We start from the raw sequence: 17,224 nt of genomic DNA on the forward strand, positions 1-17,224 counted from the left end.
CTTTATTTACTTATTTAGATATTTATGCCCCGCTTTTCTCCCCAGTGGTGACCCAAAGTAGCTTACAACAAAGTTCTCTCCTCCTCCATTTTACCCTTTCAACAACGACCTTGCAAGGTGGGATAGGCTGAGATAGGCTGAGAGTGTGACTAGCCCAGAGTCATCCAGAGTCATCCAGTGAGGTCTGAACCTGGGTCTCCCAGATCCTCCTCTGACATTCTAAACACTACACTACACTAGCTTTTACCAGAGCCTCTGAGCAGCTTGCAGGCTCTGGACGGAGAGAAATCAGTAGGTTTTCGCGACCGAATGGGTTGGATCCGGCACAAAATTTCCACATTAGAGCTCTTGCACAAACAGAAACTCAAGGAAAAGACTCTAGTAGCCACTTGTGCTAAGTCAAGTATTGTGTCCCTCCTTGCATTTCTGCTTGTGTAAGATTTTGTACAACCAGTTTGAGGACATTGTCCTATGTAGGGAGGAAAGTGCTAGTTACTGCACAAGGTCTTGCAGAAGTGGAATTACACTAAACCCATTTATGTCTCTGCTTGTCTATCACCACCAGTGTTCCCTCTAAGCTGAGTTAGTGTGAGCTAGCTCACACTAACTCAGCTTAGAGGGAACATTGATCACCACCCCATGCCGATGTCTAATAGCATTCCAGTGACTAAATACAGTAGCTTCTGAAATAAATTACATGTGTTTGGGTTTATACCAGTTTATTGTAGTTCTAGGAGAAGCCCTCTGGCAGGTGCACATTTTTGTGGTTTTGGGTGTCATTCATTGCAGGCTATCCTGGCCTGCCTTGGATGGTACATCTGCTGTCGGGGTGTTGCCAGTATAGGGAGAACAGCTGAGCAACTTGTAAGCAAAACACCTTGAAAGCGAATGGATCAGCTGTTCTCCCTATACTGGCAACACCCCGACAGCAGATGTACCATCCAAGGCAGGCCATGAAAATTGCACACACACTGACTTCCGGCGGATGGCGGCACACTGAGCAGTCGCACCTCCCGGACCTCCCGGGGGTGAGGCTGTGCACAGGCAGAAGGGGGGGGGCGAGACATCGCACTCCCCCCAGGAGTCTGGTGAAAGACCCCTGGCCAAGGGACTTTCGAGAGGTCGCCTCTTCGCCAGCGTGATGCTGGAGAATTGAGGCGCCTCTCCATCCTTATGGTCCCTCTGCTAAGTGTTCGAACGGAGCTAGTGACGCTGGCCGGGACAAGCGCAGGAGATCGAGCGATCGGAAAAGAAAGTAAAACGAGGTCGGATGGCCGAAAATGAACGTGAATCAGTTCGGAGCGGTTTGCTAAGTTAAAAAGGAAGCTCCCCCAACCCCCCAGGGCTAGAGACTGAAGCAAGTGGGGGAGGGGCCCCCCCTGGCGCAGAAACGTTTAAGCGAGATCGGGGGGGGGAGCGGAAGAAAAAGCGGCAAAATTGTTGGGAAAACTTACCAAGGAGTTTATGAGCGTCAGAGTGCAACTTCAGAGACTTTTAAAAGTTTGGCGAAGATAAACAATTGCTAAAATGGCGGAGAAGAGGACAGAGAAGGAGAAACTTGCGAAAGTGAAACCAGACGAGAGTCCACGACTGGAAGGAACCACCAAGTTGGCAAAAACTATGGCTGAGTCCCTGCGCCCCCTGCTGGAGCAGATGACTAACCTTCAGGAGCAGCTGTCAAAAATGAATCAGTGTATTTCCACCCAGCAGATTCAACTCAATGAGACTCTTAAAATTTTGGACCAAACAGCAGAGAAAGTGAAGGAGGTTGATGCCACTACTCAAAAAGTGAAGAAAAAGGTGTATAAATTGGAGAAAAAGCAAAATTCAACAGAAGAGCAGCTTTTACAATTACAAATGGAAAAAGCAAACCTGGTTCTTCGCTTCCAGGGTGTCTCAGAGAGCAAAGGAGAGAATCTGAAGCGCGAGCAAAGGAGAGAATCTGAAGCGTATGATGAGCGAAGCATTGGCCCCAGTGGCAGATTTGAGCGAAATGGATGGGGTTTACAGGGCCTACTCCATATATATAAAAAAGAATAACCTGCCTGGGGAAATTGTAATGAGATTCTCAAAGAGACATGTGAGGGATTGTATCCTAAGAGCGACGGCGGAGACACCTCTAAAATTGGGGACAGCACCATTCGGATTTTGAAAGATATTCCATTTGAAATAAGACAACGGAGAAAGAAATACAAAGATTTAATTCTTTATCTTCAAACAAATGCAATCAGCTACAGGTGGTTGTATCCAGAGGGTGTAACATTTAAGCATCAGGAAAAGAACGAAAAAATTGACTCTGTTTCTAAAGCACGGGACTTTCCAGGAATCCAGTGGGGTGAGCCAGAGGAGGCGGATGACGAGGAAAAGGACAGTAAGTCCAGTGGAGAGCTAGACTCGGGGTCTTCTGGAGAGGACTCTGTCTGAGAAGGGAGAAGCGGCTCCTAAAAGTCCTTATAAACTGCGGAAGAGACAAGATAAGAAGAAATTAAGATTGAAGGACTCTGAAAGGGCACTTGATAAATATGGTTTTGTAACATGGGGATGCTGAGGGAAGTTTTCTTAACACTTAAATTTAAGACTTAAAGGGATAAAAGCATAACTGACTAAGTTCATAAAATGTAGCGTTATGAGAGATGGCATACTATATAAGCTGTTTTGAAGATCTCCTCTCTCTTGGGTTTTTAGTCAGTAGTGGTTATCTTTACTTTCTCCCTAAATGTAGTACCCTCCCTAAATTTCTTTGTAGTTTGTAGTTATATATAAAATGCAATTAAAAAATCCCCTTCGGGGGGCCAACTTTCTTTTTTTTTTAATTGCACACACGCTAAGGGAAGGCTCTCGAGGTCTGAAGTCTTTGCTCTGAGCTTCTTGCGGGTGGAATGCTTGCATTGCATGAATGTGTCTTGATGTACACATGTATCCTGGAAGAACTGGCTTGTAGTGGGATCTCTGAAGCCCAGCAGGTTTGGGCCTGGTTAGTATGAGGGTGGTAATTGGAAGCTGCACATAAGCTTGCTCTGAGCTCATTCGAGAACGGGCAGGATACCAATAAAAGAATGCATTTGGTGGGGAAGGTGCGAGGCCTTCGTAAGGGTGTTGTAGGAGATGAAAAGTGGGACACACACAATGAGTGCTATTTTAAGCACAGGCAACCTGATTGATGAGCCGAGGAAAGAGTAAGACAGCTCTGACCCTTATGTGTAGACACGAAAGTGGTTTGCATCTAGTTACTTGTTCCTGGTTGTGGTTTGAACTGTTCGGGAGGCTGAGATGCCCTTCAAGGCAGAAGGTGAGAACATGAGTGACAGCAAGTGGCGCACTCCTGATTTGCTCTACTTAGAAGTAAGACCCATTTTACTGACAGAGGCTTGCTCCCAGGAAAAACGCTCTTAGGATTGCACCATATAAGAGCAGTAGAAGCCCAGATCTCTTTGTTTGCACTAAGAACAAGAAGAAGAGATTGGATTTATACCCCGCCCTTCACTACCCAAAGGTGTCTCAGAGCGGCATACAAACTCCTTTCCCTCCCCCTCCCCACAACAGACACCCTGTGAGGTAGGTGGGGCTGGGAGAACTCTTGACAGAAACTGCTCTTTTTTCAAGAACAGCCCTTATTAGAACTACGGCTTGCCCAAGGTCATCCAGCAGGTGCAAGTGGAGGAGTGGGGAATCAAACCCGGTTCTCCCAGGTTAGAGTCCGCGCACTTAACCACTACACCAAACTGGCTCTCTGAAGGGTAGTCTCAGCTATCTAAATGTGTTGCCACCGAAATAACAGGTGGCTCTATTGACTGGGGGAGCTTCAAATAGGTATTTTTGTTATAGATGACTGTCTGTAAAATAGTATTCATTGCCGTTGATGTTGTGTTAAAGGTCTGTGTTGAGGTTGGGGAGCACCAGTCGCTCTGAAAATGCATGGCTGGTCCCTGGGATTTTTAACATTTCTTGCAAGGTTGGCCTCTGAAAAAAGTGATCCTGGCTTCATGGAATTAGAAATGCCTTTCCTGCCAGAGGTCTATGGTGCATCTTTGGATCTGAGTAATAAGGTTCTAATTATGCATCCCCCCCCCCCGGCCATAACATAATTTGTGTTTTACTAGAAAGGTTATTGTTATTAATCATTGTTATTGTGACTAACTAGAGAAGCTCTTGTGGCCTTGGTGGCAGATAAAGCTGTACTGGGTGTCTTTTGAGGCTTCTCATAGGGTTTACACTGTAGCCCCTGTGCTGCTGTTTCTGAATAAACGGCAGATATTTCTGTGCTCCCATGGAGACTCGGTCGCTTTCTATTTATCATTGCAATGGCTCTGTTATTTGCAATGCAGAGTTGAAAAGGTTTATTCCAGCAGCCTTTCTGGTGCCATGAACCTTATTAACCTTGTTTCTACACTAAAACATGTGGAGTTTTTTCGAGAATGAATGTCCCACGATAATCACTAATCTTCTTGGCCTGGGCTGGCATATATAGTGTGTTGAAACACGGTTGCGGGAGGGAGAGAGAGAGGATTTTCTCCCCCCCCCCCCTGGTTTTTTCATCCCCTTGGCTCTTCAGAAGCCACAGCATGGAACAGAAGTAAGTGGTGATGTCATTGGGACTGTGAAATTGGCTCAGTCCTGTGATAAATCAATGTATGGCATTTTACGGCAACACTTCATTTTAATGATACGTTTTTGTAGAGTAGGATTAGAGTCAATTGTCTGTAAAAGATATATCCCCTTCCCCATTAATGCCAGATTCTTTGAGTGGCGGAGGGTGAAGGCTGCTCGAAGTAAATTCGGAGAGTAGTTTGTTCTCTCCCCCCCCCCCACCTCTCTTTTTGCTAGATAAAATGTCAAGAATTGATTGTCTCCCTACTAAAAGCTCAGTTGGTATTGACTGTACTTCTTCGAGGGCCTTAATTTGGTCTTTGTTTTCAAGCCCAACATGCTGTTCGGGCCGTTTGTTCGCCTTGCTCAGGTGTTGCCAGCAGAGGCTTGTGGCATTTTTCGACACTCCAAAGCAGCAAAAAATGTCAGTGCTGCTCCAGTCTTGGTGAAGTATTAATTTCTGGAGAAAATCTACTCTTGGTGGGGAGCTGCAGGCTGTTCAGCCATTGCTCAGCCCTTGTGGGGTTCCAAGTGCTTTACTGTAGCCTTGGAAGGTTCAACCTGATATTAGCCAGTCCTCATCCATAAGAGTAGCAGTCCTTGTAGCCCAGACTAGAACATAAGAGAAGCCAAGGTTGGATCAGGCCAATGGCCTATCCAGTCCAACACTCTGTCACACAGTGGCCAAAAATACCAGGTGCCATCAGAAGGTCCAGCAGTGGGGTCCGGACACTAGAAGCCCTCCCACTGTTGCCACACACCCCAAGCACCAAGAATACAGAGCATCACTTGCCCCAGAGTTCCTATAAGTAAAGGTTCCCTTGCTCGAAAGCCAGTCGAATCCGACTCTAGGGTTGCGGTGCTCATCTCCGTTTCAAAGCCGAAGAGCCAGCGCTGTCCGAAGACGTTTCCGTGGTCATGTGGCCGGCATGACTAAATGCCAAAGCTCATGGAACGCTGTTACCTTCCTACCGAAGTGGTACCTATTTATCTACTTGCAATGTCTTGCTTTCGAACTGCTAGGTTGGCAGGAGCTGGAACTAGAGACGGGAGCTCACTCTGTCATGCGGCACACTTGGTTCTCGAACTGCTGAACTACTGACCTTCCACAGCCTGCAGTTCCGCATCTTAACCACTTGAGCCACCACAGCTCCTATCTATACCTTGTGGCTAAATAGCCACTGATGGACCTCTGCTCCATATGACTAGCCCGTGCTCATCAGATCTCAGAAGCTAAGCAACCTCGGCCCTTGGATGGGAGACCAACAAGGAAGACAGGAGCTGCTGTGCAGAGGAAGGCAATGGCAAAGCGCTGCTAATCATCTCTTGCCTTGAAAACCCCATGAGCCAGTTGCAACTTGACACAGCATGCTTTACCTTTACATCCTTATTGGATTGTTGCAGCATTTGGTGGGATGCATAAAATCAGACATGGTGACAAACCCAGTCCTCTGCTTCAGTGCCAAAGCCAGTGACCTATAAAGAGAGAGCAGGTGCGTTGCAATAAGGTGATTTTACAGAGGGGGGAAGTTCCATATGACTGATTCCAACTCAGCTGCGCTAGAAGAGCACTGCTAGATCAGACCACAGATCCATCTAGTCCAACATTCCGCTTGCCACAGTGGGGTACCAAATGGCCCAGAAGGCTCACAAGCAAGGTGCTGAGGCGAAAGATTCCCTTAGCTGCTGCCTTCCCAGCATCTGGCAGTCAAAGGTATACTGCCTCTTACCATGGGGGGTTCCATTTATCCATCATGGCTAGTACCCATTGGTGGACCTAGCCTCCATGAATTTCTCTAGTTGCCGTTTAAAAGCCATCTAAATTAGTGGCCTTGGATACATTGCATAGCAGTAAATTCCAAAGGTCAATTGTACTTCGTGAATAACTGTTTTGTCTTTCTGGAGCCTACTGCCAGTCATTGTCATAGTCTGCACTTAAGTTCTGGAAGCCTCCAAGGAAGAATGCCTTTAGCTACTTGTTCACCCTAATAATTACTTGGGAAATCAGCTCTGCCCCGAATGTGGCAGTTGGTGAGACCTTGAGTGGTGAGGGAGAACCTGTAGCAGGCGAGGACAAAGCCCTTGACCTCAACAGCTGTGCAGGAGAGAGAATATCTCCACCTGCAACTTCATATACCTCCTGTAAGTGTAGTGGTTAGAATGTCAGAGTAACCACAGGCAGATCGAGGTTAAAATCCCCAGGTTGTCATGAAGTTTATTGGGTGATCCTGGGCTGAACCCATAGTTTCAGTCTACCATATGAACACATGTGAAGCTGCCATATGCTGAATAAACTGTTGGCCCATCAAGGCCAGTACTGTGTACTCAGACTGGCAGCAGCTCACCAAGGTCTCAGGCAGAGGTCTGTCACATCACCCTTCACCTGGTTCTTTTTTCCCCCCGATTTGAATTTTTTATTATTTTCTCTTAAAAAAAAAAAAGGTGGGATACAGAAGGGAAGCAGGGATGGGGGGGGGAATATAGATTCATCAGGTTTGTGAAATATTAAGAGTTGTTACGTGCAACTGCCTGGTTCTTTTTGACGGGAGATGCCCGGAATTGAACTCCAGACTTTCTGCATGCCAGAGGAGAGGAACCCTGAGCTCCTTGGGGAAGGGTCAGATAAAAATGTCCTAAGAGAGAAAATAATACAGTATCCCAGCCTTCTTGGCACTTGGCCACACTAATTGCTATTGTTAGCTTTGGTGGCTGGGTTTTGGCTATCTCAAATGAAGTGGGAAGGCTTCATATCCACCCGGTGGGTGGAAGAAGAAGGTTCTGTTGTCTTGGTTTCTAGCCATTGATAGCTCTGTAGAGTTGATTAATATCCTTTAAGGCTTTTATTTGTCTACCTTTATCGTCCCTGGGCCCTGACCTGGATAGCCCATGCTAGGCTGAACTAATTATGTCTCAGGAGCAATGTTCCCTCTAAGCTGTGGAGTCTTGTGAGCAAAAATTCTACTTTGTGAGCTACTGGCATTAAAGTTGTGAGTGAGCGATTTGGCTGCTGCATAAATTGGTTTGCTCTGGGGCCCTCCTTCCTGAGTGAAGACAAAAATATGTGAGCTGAAGGCTAAAATACTGTGAGCTGGCTCACACTCAGCTTAGAGGGAACACTGCTCAGGAGCTAAGCAGGGTCATCCCTGGTTAGTATTTGGATTGAAAGCCACCAAGGAATGCTAGGGTCGGGAAGGAGACGCAGGCAATGGCAAACCACCTCTGAACATCTCTTGCCTTGAAAACCCCATGGGTTGCTGTAAGTCACCTGTGATTTCATAGCAAACCCCCCCCCCCAATCTTCCCTGGGAAACTAGTTCATCAAGCGTTGTTGCTAGCATTGAAGCTCTATCAGCTTCACAACTAAGAGACTTGGCATAGATAAAAACAAGCCAGTAACAGATTATTGTTTTTAGAAACATAGTTTTTTACACAGAAGCAGGAAGAGCGCGTGCGCAGGTATGCAACAGCTAAGAGGATTCTGTGCTAATTTTAGAACTTCCCGATGACTCAATAGGCCCCTGGGCATATTACAAATGTTAGCTGCCTTGTTGTCTTAACAAACACTAAAACCTACTATAATAATGAGCCCAAACAATTATTTACCTGATAAAATTTTGTGTAAGTGGGGAACTAAAAAAGACTGTGTTCAGTACTGGCCTCCCCCCCGCCCCCCAGTTTGTTTTTCTAAATGGGATTTTGCTCTGTTTTTCATACTGGACAATAGCACTCACTCCACATTGAAAGTAAAATTAAGCACCAACATAATTGTATTGTTATGACCCCATGAAGGTGTCTTCTGCCGTGTCAGACTATTGGTCTTCCAAGGTCAGAATCGTCTACCCTGACAGGCAGCGGATCTCCAGGGTGTCAGTTCAAGGTATTTGTCTCTTAAGTGGAGATACAAGGGATTGAACCTGGGATTTCATGCATTCAGAGGCAGATGTTGTGCCATTGAGCCAGTCTGTACCTCATGACTCTTTTAATGTCAAGCAAGACCTTATATCAACCTCTCAAAAGTTGCGTTGGTGACAAAGGCTAATTGGGCCGCGGTGTCGGCAGTGTGATCTAGTAACTGCTTGGTTTTTGTTTTGCTTGTTTTGTTTTACCTTGGTGTAATCGAACAAAGTTTGGGTCCAATGGCACGTTTAAGACAAACACAGTTTAATTCTGGATGTAAGCCATGCTCACTTGAAAGCTGATACCCAGAATTAAACTTCGTTGGTCTTAAAGGTGCCGCTGGACTCAGACTTTGTTCTGTTGCTTCAGCCTGACACAACTACCCATGTGAATCTATCTTGGTTTAATATGTATCTCTTGCATTTTGGTCCTGCCCCTTCTCCAAGGATCTTGCGGTGGCATGCATGATTTGCCCCTTCCTCCGTTTTGTTTACACAGCAGCACCATGCAGTAAGTTAGACCAAGGGCGAAACCAGACATTGTGGCGTTCTCAGATCCATGCCATTTTAGAGCTGAACTCTGTCCATTTAAAGAGTCTGCAAGGGCCTGATCTTCACAGGGGCCACAGTGTGGCAGGACCAGGCAATCTTGTCCCCCCCCCCCGCTCCTTTCCAGGTGCTAAAAGAGCCATGTCTCTGTTAAGATGAGAGTCAGCTGGAGAGTGTCAAGTGGGTAGAGATTTGGGGGGGGGGTCAGGGCAGGGTAGACAGTTCTGCCCTTGAGAGGCCAATAGTCCAACTCAGTAGAAGGCGCCCGTATTATTTCTCAAACCTGGGCAGCTTAAGGCAGACAAGAGTTTCAACCCCCAAGACGGCAGCTGAAGAAGGGACCAACGTCGCTTCCCCCCCTCCCTGTCTTCTGCCAGTTGTTTGGAAGCTGCCTGCACATTCTACAATGCTTGGTGTCCTTGGGGGGAAAAAAGCTCCCGTTTTGAAGTGTCTTCTCCCCGAGCCAGAGCTGGCTTTGTATTGTTTTGAAACAGAGGCGCACGTGGCAGAGGCGGCTGTCGCTTTAAGCAGCTCGCCCAAGACATGTAATTGTAAAAAAAGGGGGATGGTTGTGTATAACATTGATTGGGAGTGAGGTAACCGCAAACACTGGCGTCTCAAATGAAAAGGAATCCGAGGCCTGACCCAGAAAACAAGCATCGTAACCGCCGCGTGAAGTGTTATTGATAAACACACGCCTGCCAGAGTGAATTCTCTGATGTCAGGCCATCAGCGCAAGGCTCTTTAGACAGGAGAGATGATAGCCTCCGCTTGCGACCAGCGGCTCGAGTTGCCATCAATCAATCTCCCAGTTTGGGTGGCAGGGAAGAGGTGCCGATCAGAGCCTTTTTGTTTTGTTTTTGTAGCCCAGACAGATTTTTCTGAACAGTGGGCTCGAGTATCCTCACCATCTCTTAAGATGTTAATTTAAACACTGTCTGCAAATCCAAAATTGTCTGTTAATTGGTACTGAACAAGAGTGGTGTGTGTGTGTGTGTAAGGATAATGGTTATTTAGCACATTGCGAGTATTCGTAGCATTTTTCATGCATTAGTAATCATTGCAAGATCTCTATGAGGTGAATCATGGTTGCCCCTTGGAGGTACTTCACCCCACAGAAGTGGGGATAATATATGTGTTGTGTGGGTATTTTCTCTCCTCAGGGAAGAGCAGAGTCAGGGAAGAGAGCCCTGTGGCTGCTTCTAGACCTTTAAAAAGCTGCAGGATATTCCAACTATAGAGGTTTGGTTTGGCCCTTAGGTTATGCTGAGACATGGCATCTTGCCTAAGCCTACCCAATGGATTTGAATTTGGCTTTCTCACATCAAAGTGCAACGCTACAGCCACAGAGCCATGCTAGCATTGAAACGGAAGCACAGGGGTCCCACCGATGTGTCGAGAGATAATTTCTACTGTGTGAGGGGGAGAGAAAAAAAATTCAAAGATCTGAGTGCCTACCCAGAGAGGAGGCTGCCCGCTGCATCTCTACATGATTATCATTATCACCTTTCAGTCAACTTCCGTTGCCGGCATGGAATGCTGTCGCTGATAACACAGCAGAAAGATCTTCCCTCTGAGGATACTGCCTGTTGTGTCGCTGCACAAGTCACTATTCTGAGCTCGCTTCTCTTCAGAAGGCCTGCCATGGACAGTACACACAAACTCAGGGAATCAAGCTTTATTGCAGGTATATAATTACCTGGGACAGGCTGTTTTGTAAATATGCTATCTCAGCGTAGGTAGGAGCTGATAGATACGGGAGTGGGGATTTACAAATATGGCCACCCCTAGGCATGACTGCTTGCTGGTTATCTAATCTCCATAGCCTCCCAAGAGATGCTGACGTAAGGCCTCCTATTCTTTCCACCACCTCTTTAATGTTATGCAATACCAGATTGGTGAGGGGCAAAACTGAGGGAATCTAGACTGTGGAGGAAGAGAAAATTGACCTGGCTTGTGTAATTGAAACCTAGCTGAAAGAAAATGGTGGGGTATGCCTGTCCCAATTAACTCCACCTGATTAGGTAGTCCTTCATGAGCCCCACATGGAAGAGCACAATGGAGGGCGTGCTTATCATTCTCCATCAGTCTTTCTCTTTTGGTAGATTCCTGGCAAAAATATCACTGGCACTGATGATTTGTTCATTACTTTGGGGAGGTCTAAGGAGAAGGTTAGGGGTACTGCTTGTTTCCCAGCCTTTCTAGTTCCTTAGTGCCCCGCCTTGTCTGTTTTGGTGGTGGTGTTCTGTGATGTGTTGCTGGAGACACCTAGTCTGACATTTGTGCCCGAGGTTACCTCTCCGGGGCTGGCCCAGGACTTTATAGTTTCTTTGACTGCCCTACGTAGGCGCTCTCATCAGAGGTCACATCTTGGATTTAATCTTTTGCACCGAGCCTTTGAGGGAAGACCTCCATGGCAATCATTCTTAAAAATCCCACCTCTCCTCCGGGGCTCTGACCCCATTCTTTTGATTTAGGCTTCATGTAAATCGAAGTGATGGTCAGCCAGTCCAGAACCCATCAAACTCCAGTGGGTGTGAGGGGGTGGGCCAGCCTCAGTTTAAGAAGGGTGAAGAAAACTTTTTCTTTGGACAGGGCTTATGTGGCTCTGGAAAGGAGCGTCAGCTTAGCTGGGTTTTTACTTGGCTTTTAGTTAGGGTTTGGGGATTGGCTTAGGGAAGGGAGTTTATTTTTTGTGTGACAAATAAGTATCCTGTTAAGGGCCTGTCATTACTAACTTCTGTGTATAGGTTCTGTGGAGAGGTCCTCTGTGTGGGCAGAGAGTAGCCTTGAACCTGTGAGGTGAGGCGACCTGACTGGAGAAAGGGGAATCAAACCTCCCTTCAGGGTTTATTGACTTGACGGCCAGTGTTACTTCATATATTATAGTCACCCACACACAACAGTTACACCAGGGGTGTCAAACTCATTTGTTACGAGGGCCAGATCTGACATAAATGTCACTTTGTCCAGCCGGGGCATGTGTGCCTTAAAACATAATGCTAGGAACTGGAGATATAAACTATATAAAGGACAACCGCTGGTAAGCTCCAAGTTGGTGTATGCTCACTGCAAGGCCCCATGGGCTGGGAGGGGGGTGCAAAGGAAAGCCCATATGGAAGAAGAAGAGATTGGATTTATACCCCGCCCTTCACTATCCAAAGGAGTCTCAGAGTGGCTTAGAAACTACTTTCCCTTCCCCTCCCCACAACAGACACCCTGTGAGGTAGGTGGGGCTGAGAGAGCTCTTGACAGAAACTGCTCTTTTTCAAGGACAGCTCTTGTCAGAACTGTGGCTTGCTCAAGGTCATCCAGCAGGTGCAAGTGGAGGAGTGGGGAATAAAACTCGGTTCTCCCAGATTAGAGTCTGTGCACTTAACCACTATACCAAACTGGCTCTCAGACTGGAGAGCCAGCAGTACAGCACTGGGCAGATGCTCCTACGCTGCTTGACCTCTACAAACGAGATTATTTTGCCATGTGGCTCAGCCCACTCCCCCCCCCCCTGAACAGTCTCCTGTTCCCTCCCTTGTACTATATGCTTGTGGGCCGCATAAGAGCACTGGACGGGCCAGTTCCATCCCCTGGGCCTTATGTTTGACATCCCCGAGTTACACTATTAAATAGTTTATCTTCTGTTAAATAAACCTTGGTTGTTTGTCTCCATCTGTGTCTTGTCTGCCTAGTCAAATAGGGCGGGAAAAAGATTTCTATTTACCTCACAGATATTTGCAGCCGTGGTCTAGCAGGATTCCAAATAAGAGACCTTCAGAGAGCACACAGCTTACACGCTATCAGTCCTGTATTCAAGATTGTGTGCCCTTTTTATTTGCTTGTGGGAGAGGCCAAGGGGGGGGGGGACTAGACACTCTTCAGTTCAGAAGATAGTTGCCTCAGAGTCCCCCCCATCCCCCCAACTGCCACAGTCTAATTCCAGGGTTGAAGTTTCAGCCTGAATCATGGTCTGACCATTGTTTATTCAAAGCATGTTTGAATGTGGCTCCAACACCCTGTAGGAGAGGGAGCCCAGGTAAAATGGTCCGTCCAGGAAGACTCATAGATCCTACTGGAATCCAGAATGCTCTGGGGGGATTTTAGGGCTCCAAACATATTCTCTGTTGAGGCTGCAGTGGGAGCTTGGCAGGTGAAGCTCCTCGAAGCTATTCACAAGGTTGCCACTCATTGACCTCTCCTGTCCTTGGCCCTGTGTTTTACTGTAGATCCGGGTGACCTAAAGAGGACCAGGAGATGTCCAATGGACCCGAATCTGAAAAAGCTGATCCCCCCCCCCCCGCATATCCCTAAGCAGAGCTTACTGGAAGACCTATGAAGCAGCAGTGACAACAGCAGAGAAGTGTTACTTTTCTGCCATCATTGTATCTGCCAGCTCACAGCCGTCCCTTTTATTTAAGATATCGCTCTATCTACTGACTTTTAAATCAGAGCCTTTATTGTCTCAGGAACAGGAAATTAGTTTGCACTTTTTTTGGCTGGCAAAATCCTCTCGAATATACTGTGACTTGGATGTCAGTTGTGACATGGATCAGTCAGAAGAAATATTGAATATATTGCCTGATCTGTTTATGGATTGTTTTGACCTAGTTACTGTGATGGATGTTGACAGGGTCTGGATCTGTGAAAGCTACTACTTGTGTTCTGAAGCCTTGCCCTTCCTAGTTGCTGAAGTCATTTAAGGAGACAGGACCGTATGTCTATCATAAATCAATCACTGATACAGGGTACCTTCCCTAGGCCACTCAGAGAGGCAGTGATCTGGCCCTTGCTTTAAAAAAGTCACCCCTACAGAAAAGTGGTGATGTCAGTTGTTGCCCTGTCTCTGATTTGCCCTTTCTGGGAATGGTCACTGAGGGGGTGGTGGCAAACCATCTCGAGACCTTCTTGAGTAGCTCATGTGCTCTAGACCTTTTTTAGTCTGGTTTATGACCAGGCCTAGGGGACAGAGACAAGCACTGGTGGCTTTAGTTGCTGATCTCCATCTGAATGTAGATAATGGCTCGTTGTTGCCTTTGACACAGTTGACCATGCTGTTTTATAGAAGGGGGTATAAGGAGATGTGCTTTGAGTTGGTTTATATCATTCTCTGCGGACTGGGCTCCAAGGTTGGCCATTGGAGACCAGTAGAGATCAGTGTGGGATTTGGGCTGTGTGGTTCCACAGCTCTGATCCAAATTGCACTGTGCCCCACTTGTAGCTGCTGTTCAAGTTTAAAAACTGCAGAAGATCCCCACAGATCTCCCATTATCACATCTGGTTTAACCCTGAAATTGGGGAACTGTTCGGATTCTGAATATATCAACCCACTTCTCTGTTGAACAAAACTTCAAAGATTTTTATCTCATTGCTTGCTTTTTATAATCTATTAATATAGGTTTTATTTGTGAGAAATGGGCACATGCTGGAAATTGCTCTGTTCTCCACAGTTTTACACAGACTTAAATTTCTCCTCATCTTCCCCCTTCTTTCCCCCTTCCTCCATTGATAGGTCACCTTTATCAGGGGAGAAAACAGATGACATCACCAGTTCACACAGGTCAGGTTACAAAGTGTATGCGAGGGGTTGAATTGCCTGAAGTGACAAGTGTATTCACTCCTCCCCTACCTCATGAAAAAGATCCTCTCAGGTGAAACCACAGAGAGAAACTCAAGAGCAGGCTTTTTGTTCGGGCTCCCTTGCTTCTTGGCCTGCCTATTAAGCTATTAGTTTACCAAGGGCTTTTCACCCCTCGCACTGTTAGCCAGGGCACTCCCCAAGCCCCCAAATTTACAGTGAATCACTTAATATTGTGAGCCTAGATTTCATTGCTGGCATGAAATTAGCATCCTATTCAGTTTGAGATAGCAAATGGCACTATTTCCCCTTGAAGGAGCGGGTAGAAATCTCTAACAATGTCAGTGGGTCTGCTGCCAGGCTTTCTTTTGAAAACGTTGAGTACAGTTGCATATCTGATTTTTCATAGACTATAAAGAAAGATATTTATGAATGCTGAAAGACTTTGCACAGCTACTTCTGGTACATGATTAACTGCATTATAATTAGTTGTAGCCTGCTATCAGTTTTATTTTTTAATTATGGTTCTAGAATTAAAAATTATTTTTATAGTTATTATTAGTATTGCTATTAGGGAGTGGTCACCATCAATGTACTTAGAAGGTTATTTAAAGAACCTTGCTATGCAATCCTATATATACGACTGCGCTTACACTAAAATAAATTTGCATGGGCTGTACATGCCTGCTTCCAAGGCCTGAATGATCTCTAATATACTTCTGATTTCCTGCATGCATGATTTTTTTTCCCTCTTCACTTTCTCCTCTTTCCCCAATTACAGTGTATGTTCATTGGTTCATCCAATAATAAAGAAAGAAATAATGTAATAAACACAAAGAACTTCAAAGAGGAAGGGGTGCTTTGGGAGAAGCATTTCATTACTTAATTCCTAAACTGCATGCTAGGAAAAACAATTGATCTTTTTCTTATTACTGTATTTATAGCACATTTCTTTGGGAACCTGCTGCTGCCATACCAACTCCTTCGAAAGCTAGTCGGCCATACCGTGGTTTCTGTGGGCTGTGCATATTGTACCTGGTGGTTGTATTTTGCAGTTTCAGTTGGGTGCGGTGAGCCTTGGTTTCTTGCATTAGTCACTGCAGGTATCTTGACAATAAATTAGGGCTCCCCCCCCCTTTACTCAAAAACTGATGTTGCAAAGGAAAACCTGAATTTGATTCAGTGATTTATATTCAACCCTTCTACCTTGTTGGTCTTCCTTGTCTTAAACTCATCCTTCAGTGAATGAGTGACAGCCTTAATAAACAAGCCTGCAGATTGTTTTCCAAAATTCTTTATTAGTCCTTGGAGATCAGAAAGTTGCAGCTGTGTGCCCTACTTGAAGCAGGCCTCATTACCTTGTTCAGGTAACTGAAGTATCTGCATTGGTGCAATCATGTTGCAAAATGTTGAAGGTAGCCTCTAAACCTGAAAACCAGCATTGCCTCCCCACAAAAATCTGATTGCTATAGAACAAAACTTGGGGAAGCTTTTGCTAAAGCAATGTGTTTTTGAATCTGCATAGTCAATCAGATCTCCAGTTCTGAATCCAAAACCCTTCTGAGCAAAATTCTCACCTGGTCCTTCCCACTTTCTGAAAACACTTGGTGGGTGCCAGCAAAAAGGTGTTGGCAGGTGCCAAGTTGGGGGCACCTAGCATGAACTGTGCTTGTCTTGATGGGCTCAGTAGTCTGACTCCATGCAAGGTAGTGACAGAAGAAGACATGAGCTGACCATTCTGTCCACTTGGAATAACTTATATCTAGTTTTGGATTATGAATTCATGTATCCTCTGCATTTATTTTAGATAATTCTTTTGTGCACACTGCTAACATATTCTTTACCTTTTTGTCTTCACACACTTGAGCCCATATAAGAGAGAGGCACCCACCACCTTTCTAGGGCACTTCCTAAGTCTGACTCTAGTCTACAAGAGTACATGCCATGATGGCATTTTCTGCCCTCTAAGGTGCCAAAGCACACCCTGGTTTCCCAAAAGTATGTTTGCTCTGCGCTAGAAAAACTCTAAGGAAAGTACTTCATTCAAGAACTTTACTGATTGTTACAGCTAGCATATCATATCTCTAACTCTAAACTGAACCATAGAGTGTGCTCAATAGATCTGCAAAACTGAGCTAAGGGCAGATTTTTTTTGGGGGGGGGATCTCTCAATAAATCTGAAAGAAGTCCCAGCTTTGCAGAAGAATCTGAAATCTAAACAAACATACCTCAGGGAATTAAAAAAACCCTCCCCAATAATGGGAACAACACCTGTAGCTTTAAGTAAAGAATGCCCTCTGAGCTGTCAGTGGGCATATTGGAGGTTGCTAGGCAACAAAAATAATGCTGCTAAGCCTTCTAAACCTTTTTTTCTGCAAAGATGTGGGTGGAGCCCCTAGAAGCCAAAACAGTACTGGAAAAGGTCCCATCCCTTGATGGAACAGGACTCACTGGGGACAAGACTGGAGAACTCACAACCTGCACAGCTAGGCCCATGCCTGCTGCTGGCAGCCACTACACAACGCAGCCAGACTTTTCCCAGGGAGAGCTTGCCGGGGGAAGGACAGATAAAGGCTGTTGGGTAGAATGGAGAAGAGGAAGCAGGAAAAAGGGAGAAGCTATG

At 45.9% G+C, this 17,224-nt stretch overlaps 1 protein-coding gene across 1 annotated transcript in view; it reads left to right on the forward strand.

Annotated features, from left to right (window-relative positions):
• FBXW8 (F-box and WD repeat domain containing 8) overlaps positions 1–17,224 on the forward strand; it is a 113,514-nt gene that overhangs the window by 26,643 nt on the left and 69,647 nt on the right. The gene's annotated exons all lie outside the window — the stretch shown is intronic.

Source organism: Gekko japonicus, unplaced genomic scaffold, assembly GCF_001447785.1.
Source record: "Gekko japonicus isolate JY-2015 unplaced genomic scaffold, Gekko_japonicus_V1.1 scaffold85, whole genome shotgun sequence".
NCBI lineage: Eukaryota > Metazoa > Chordata > Lepidosauria > Squamata > Gekkonidae > Gekko > Gekko japonicus.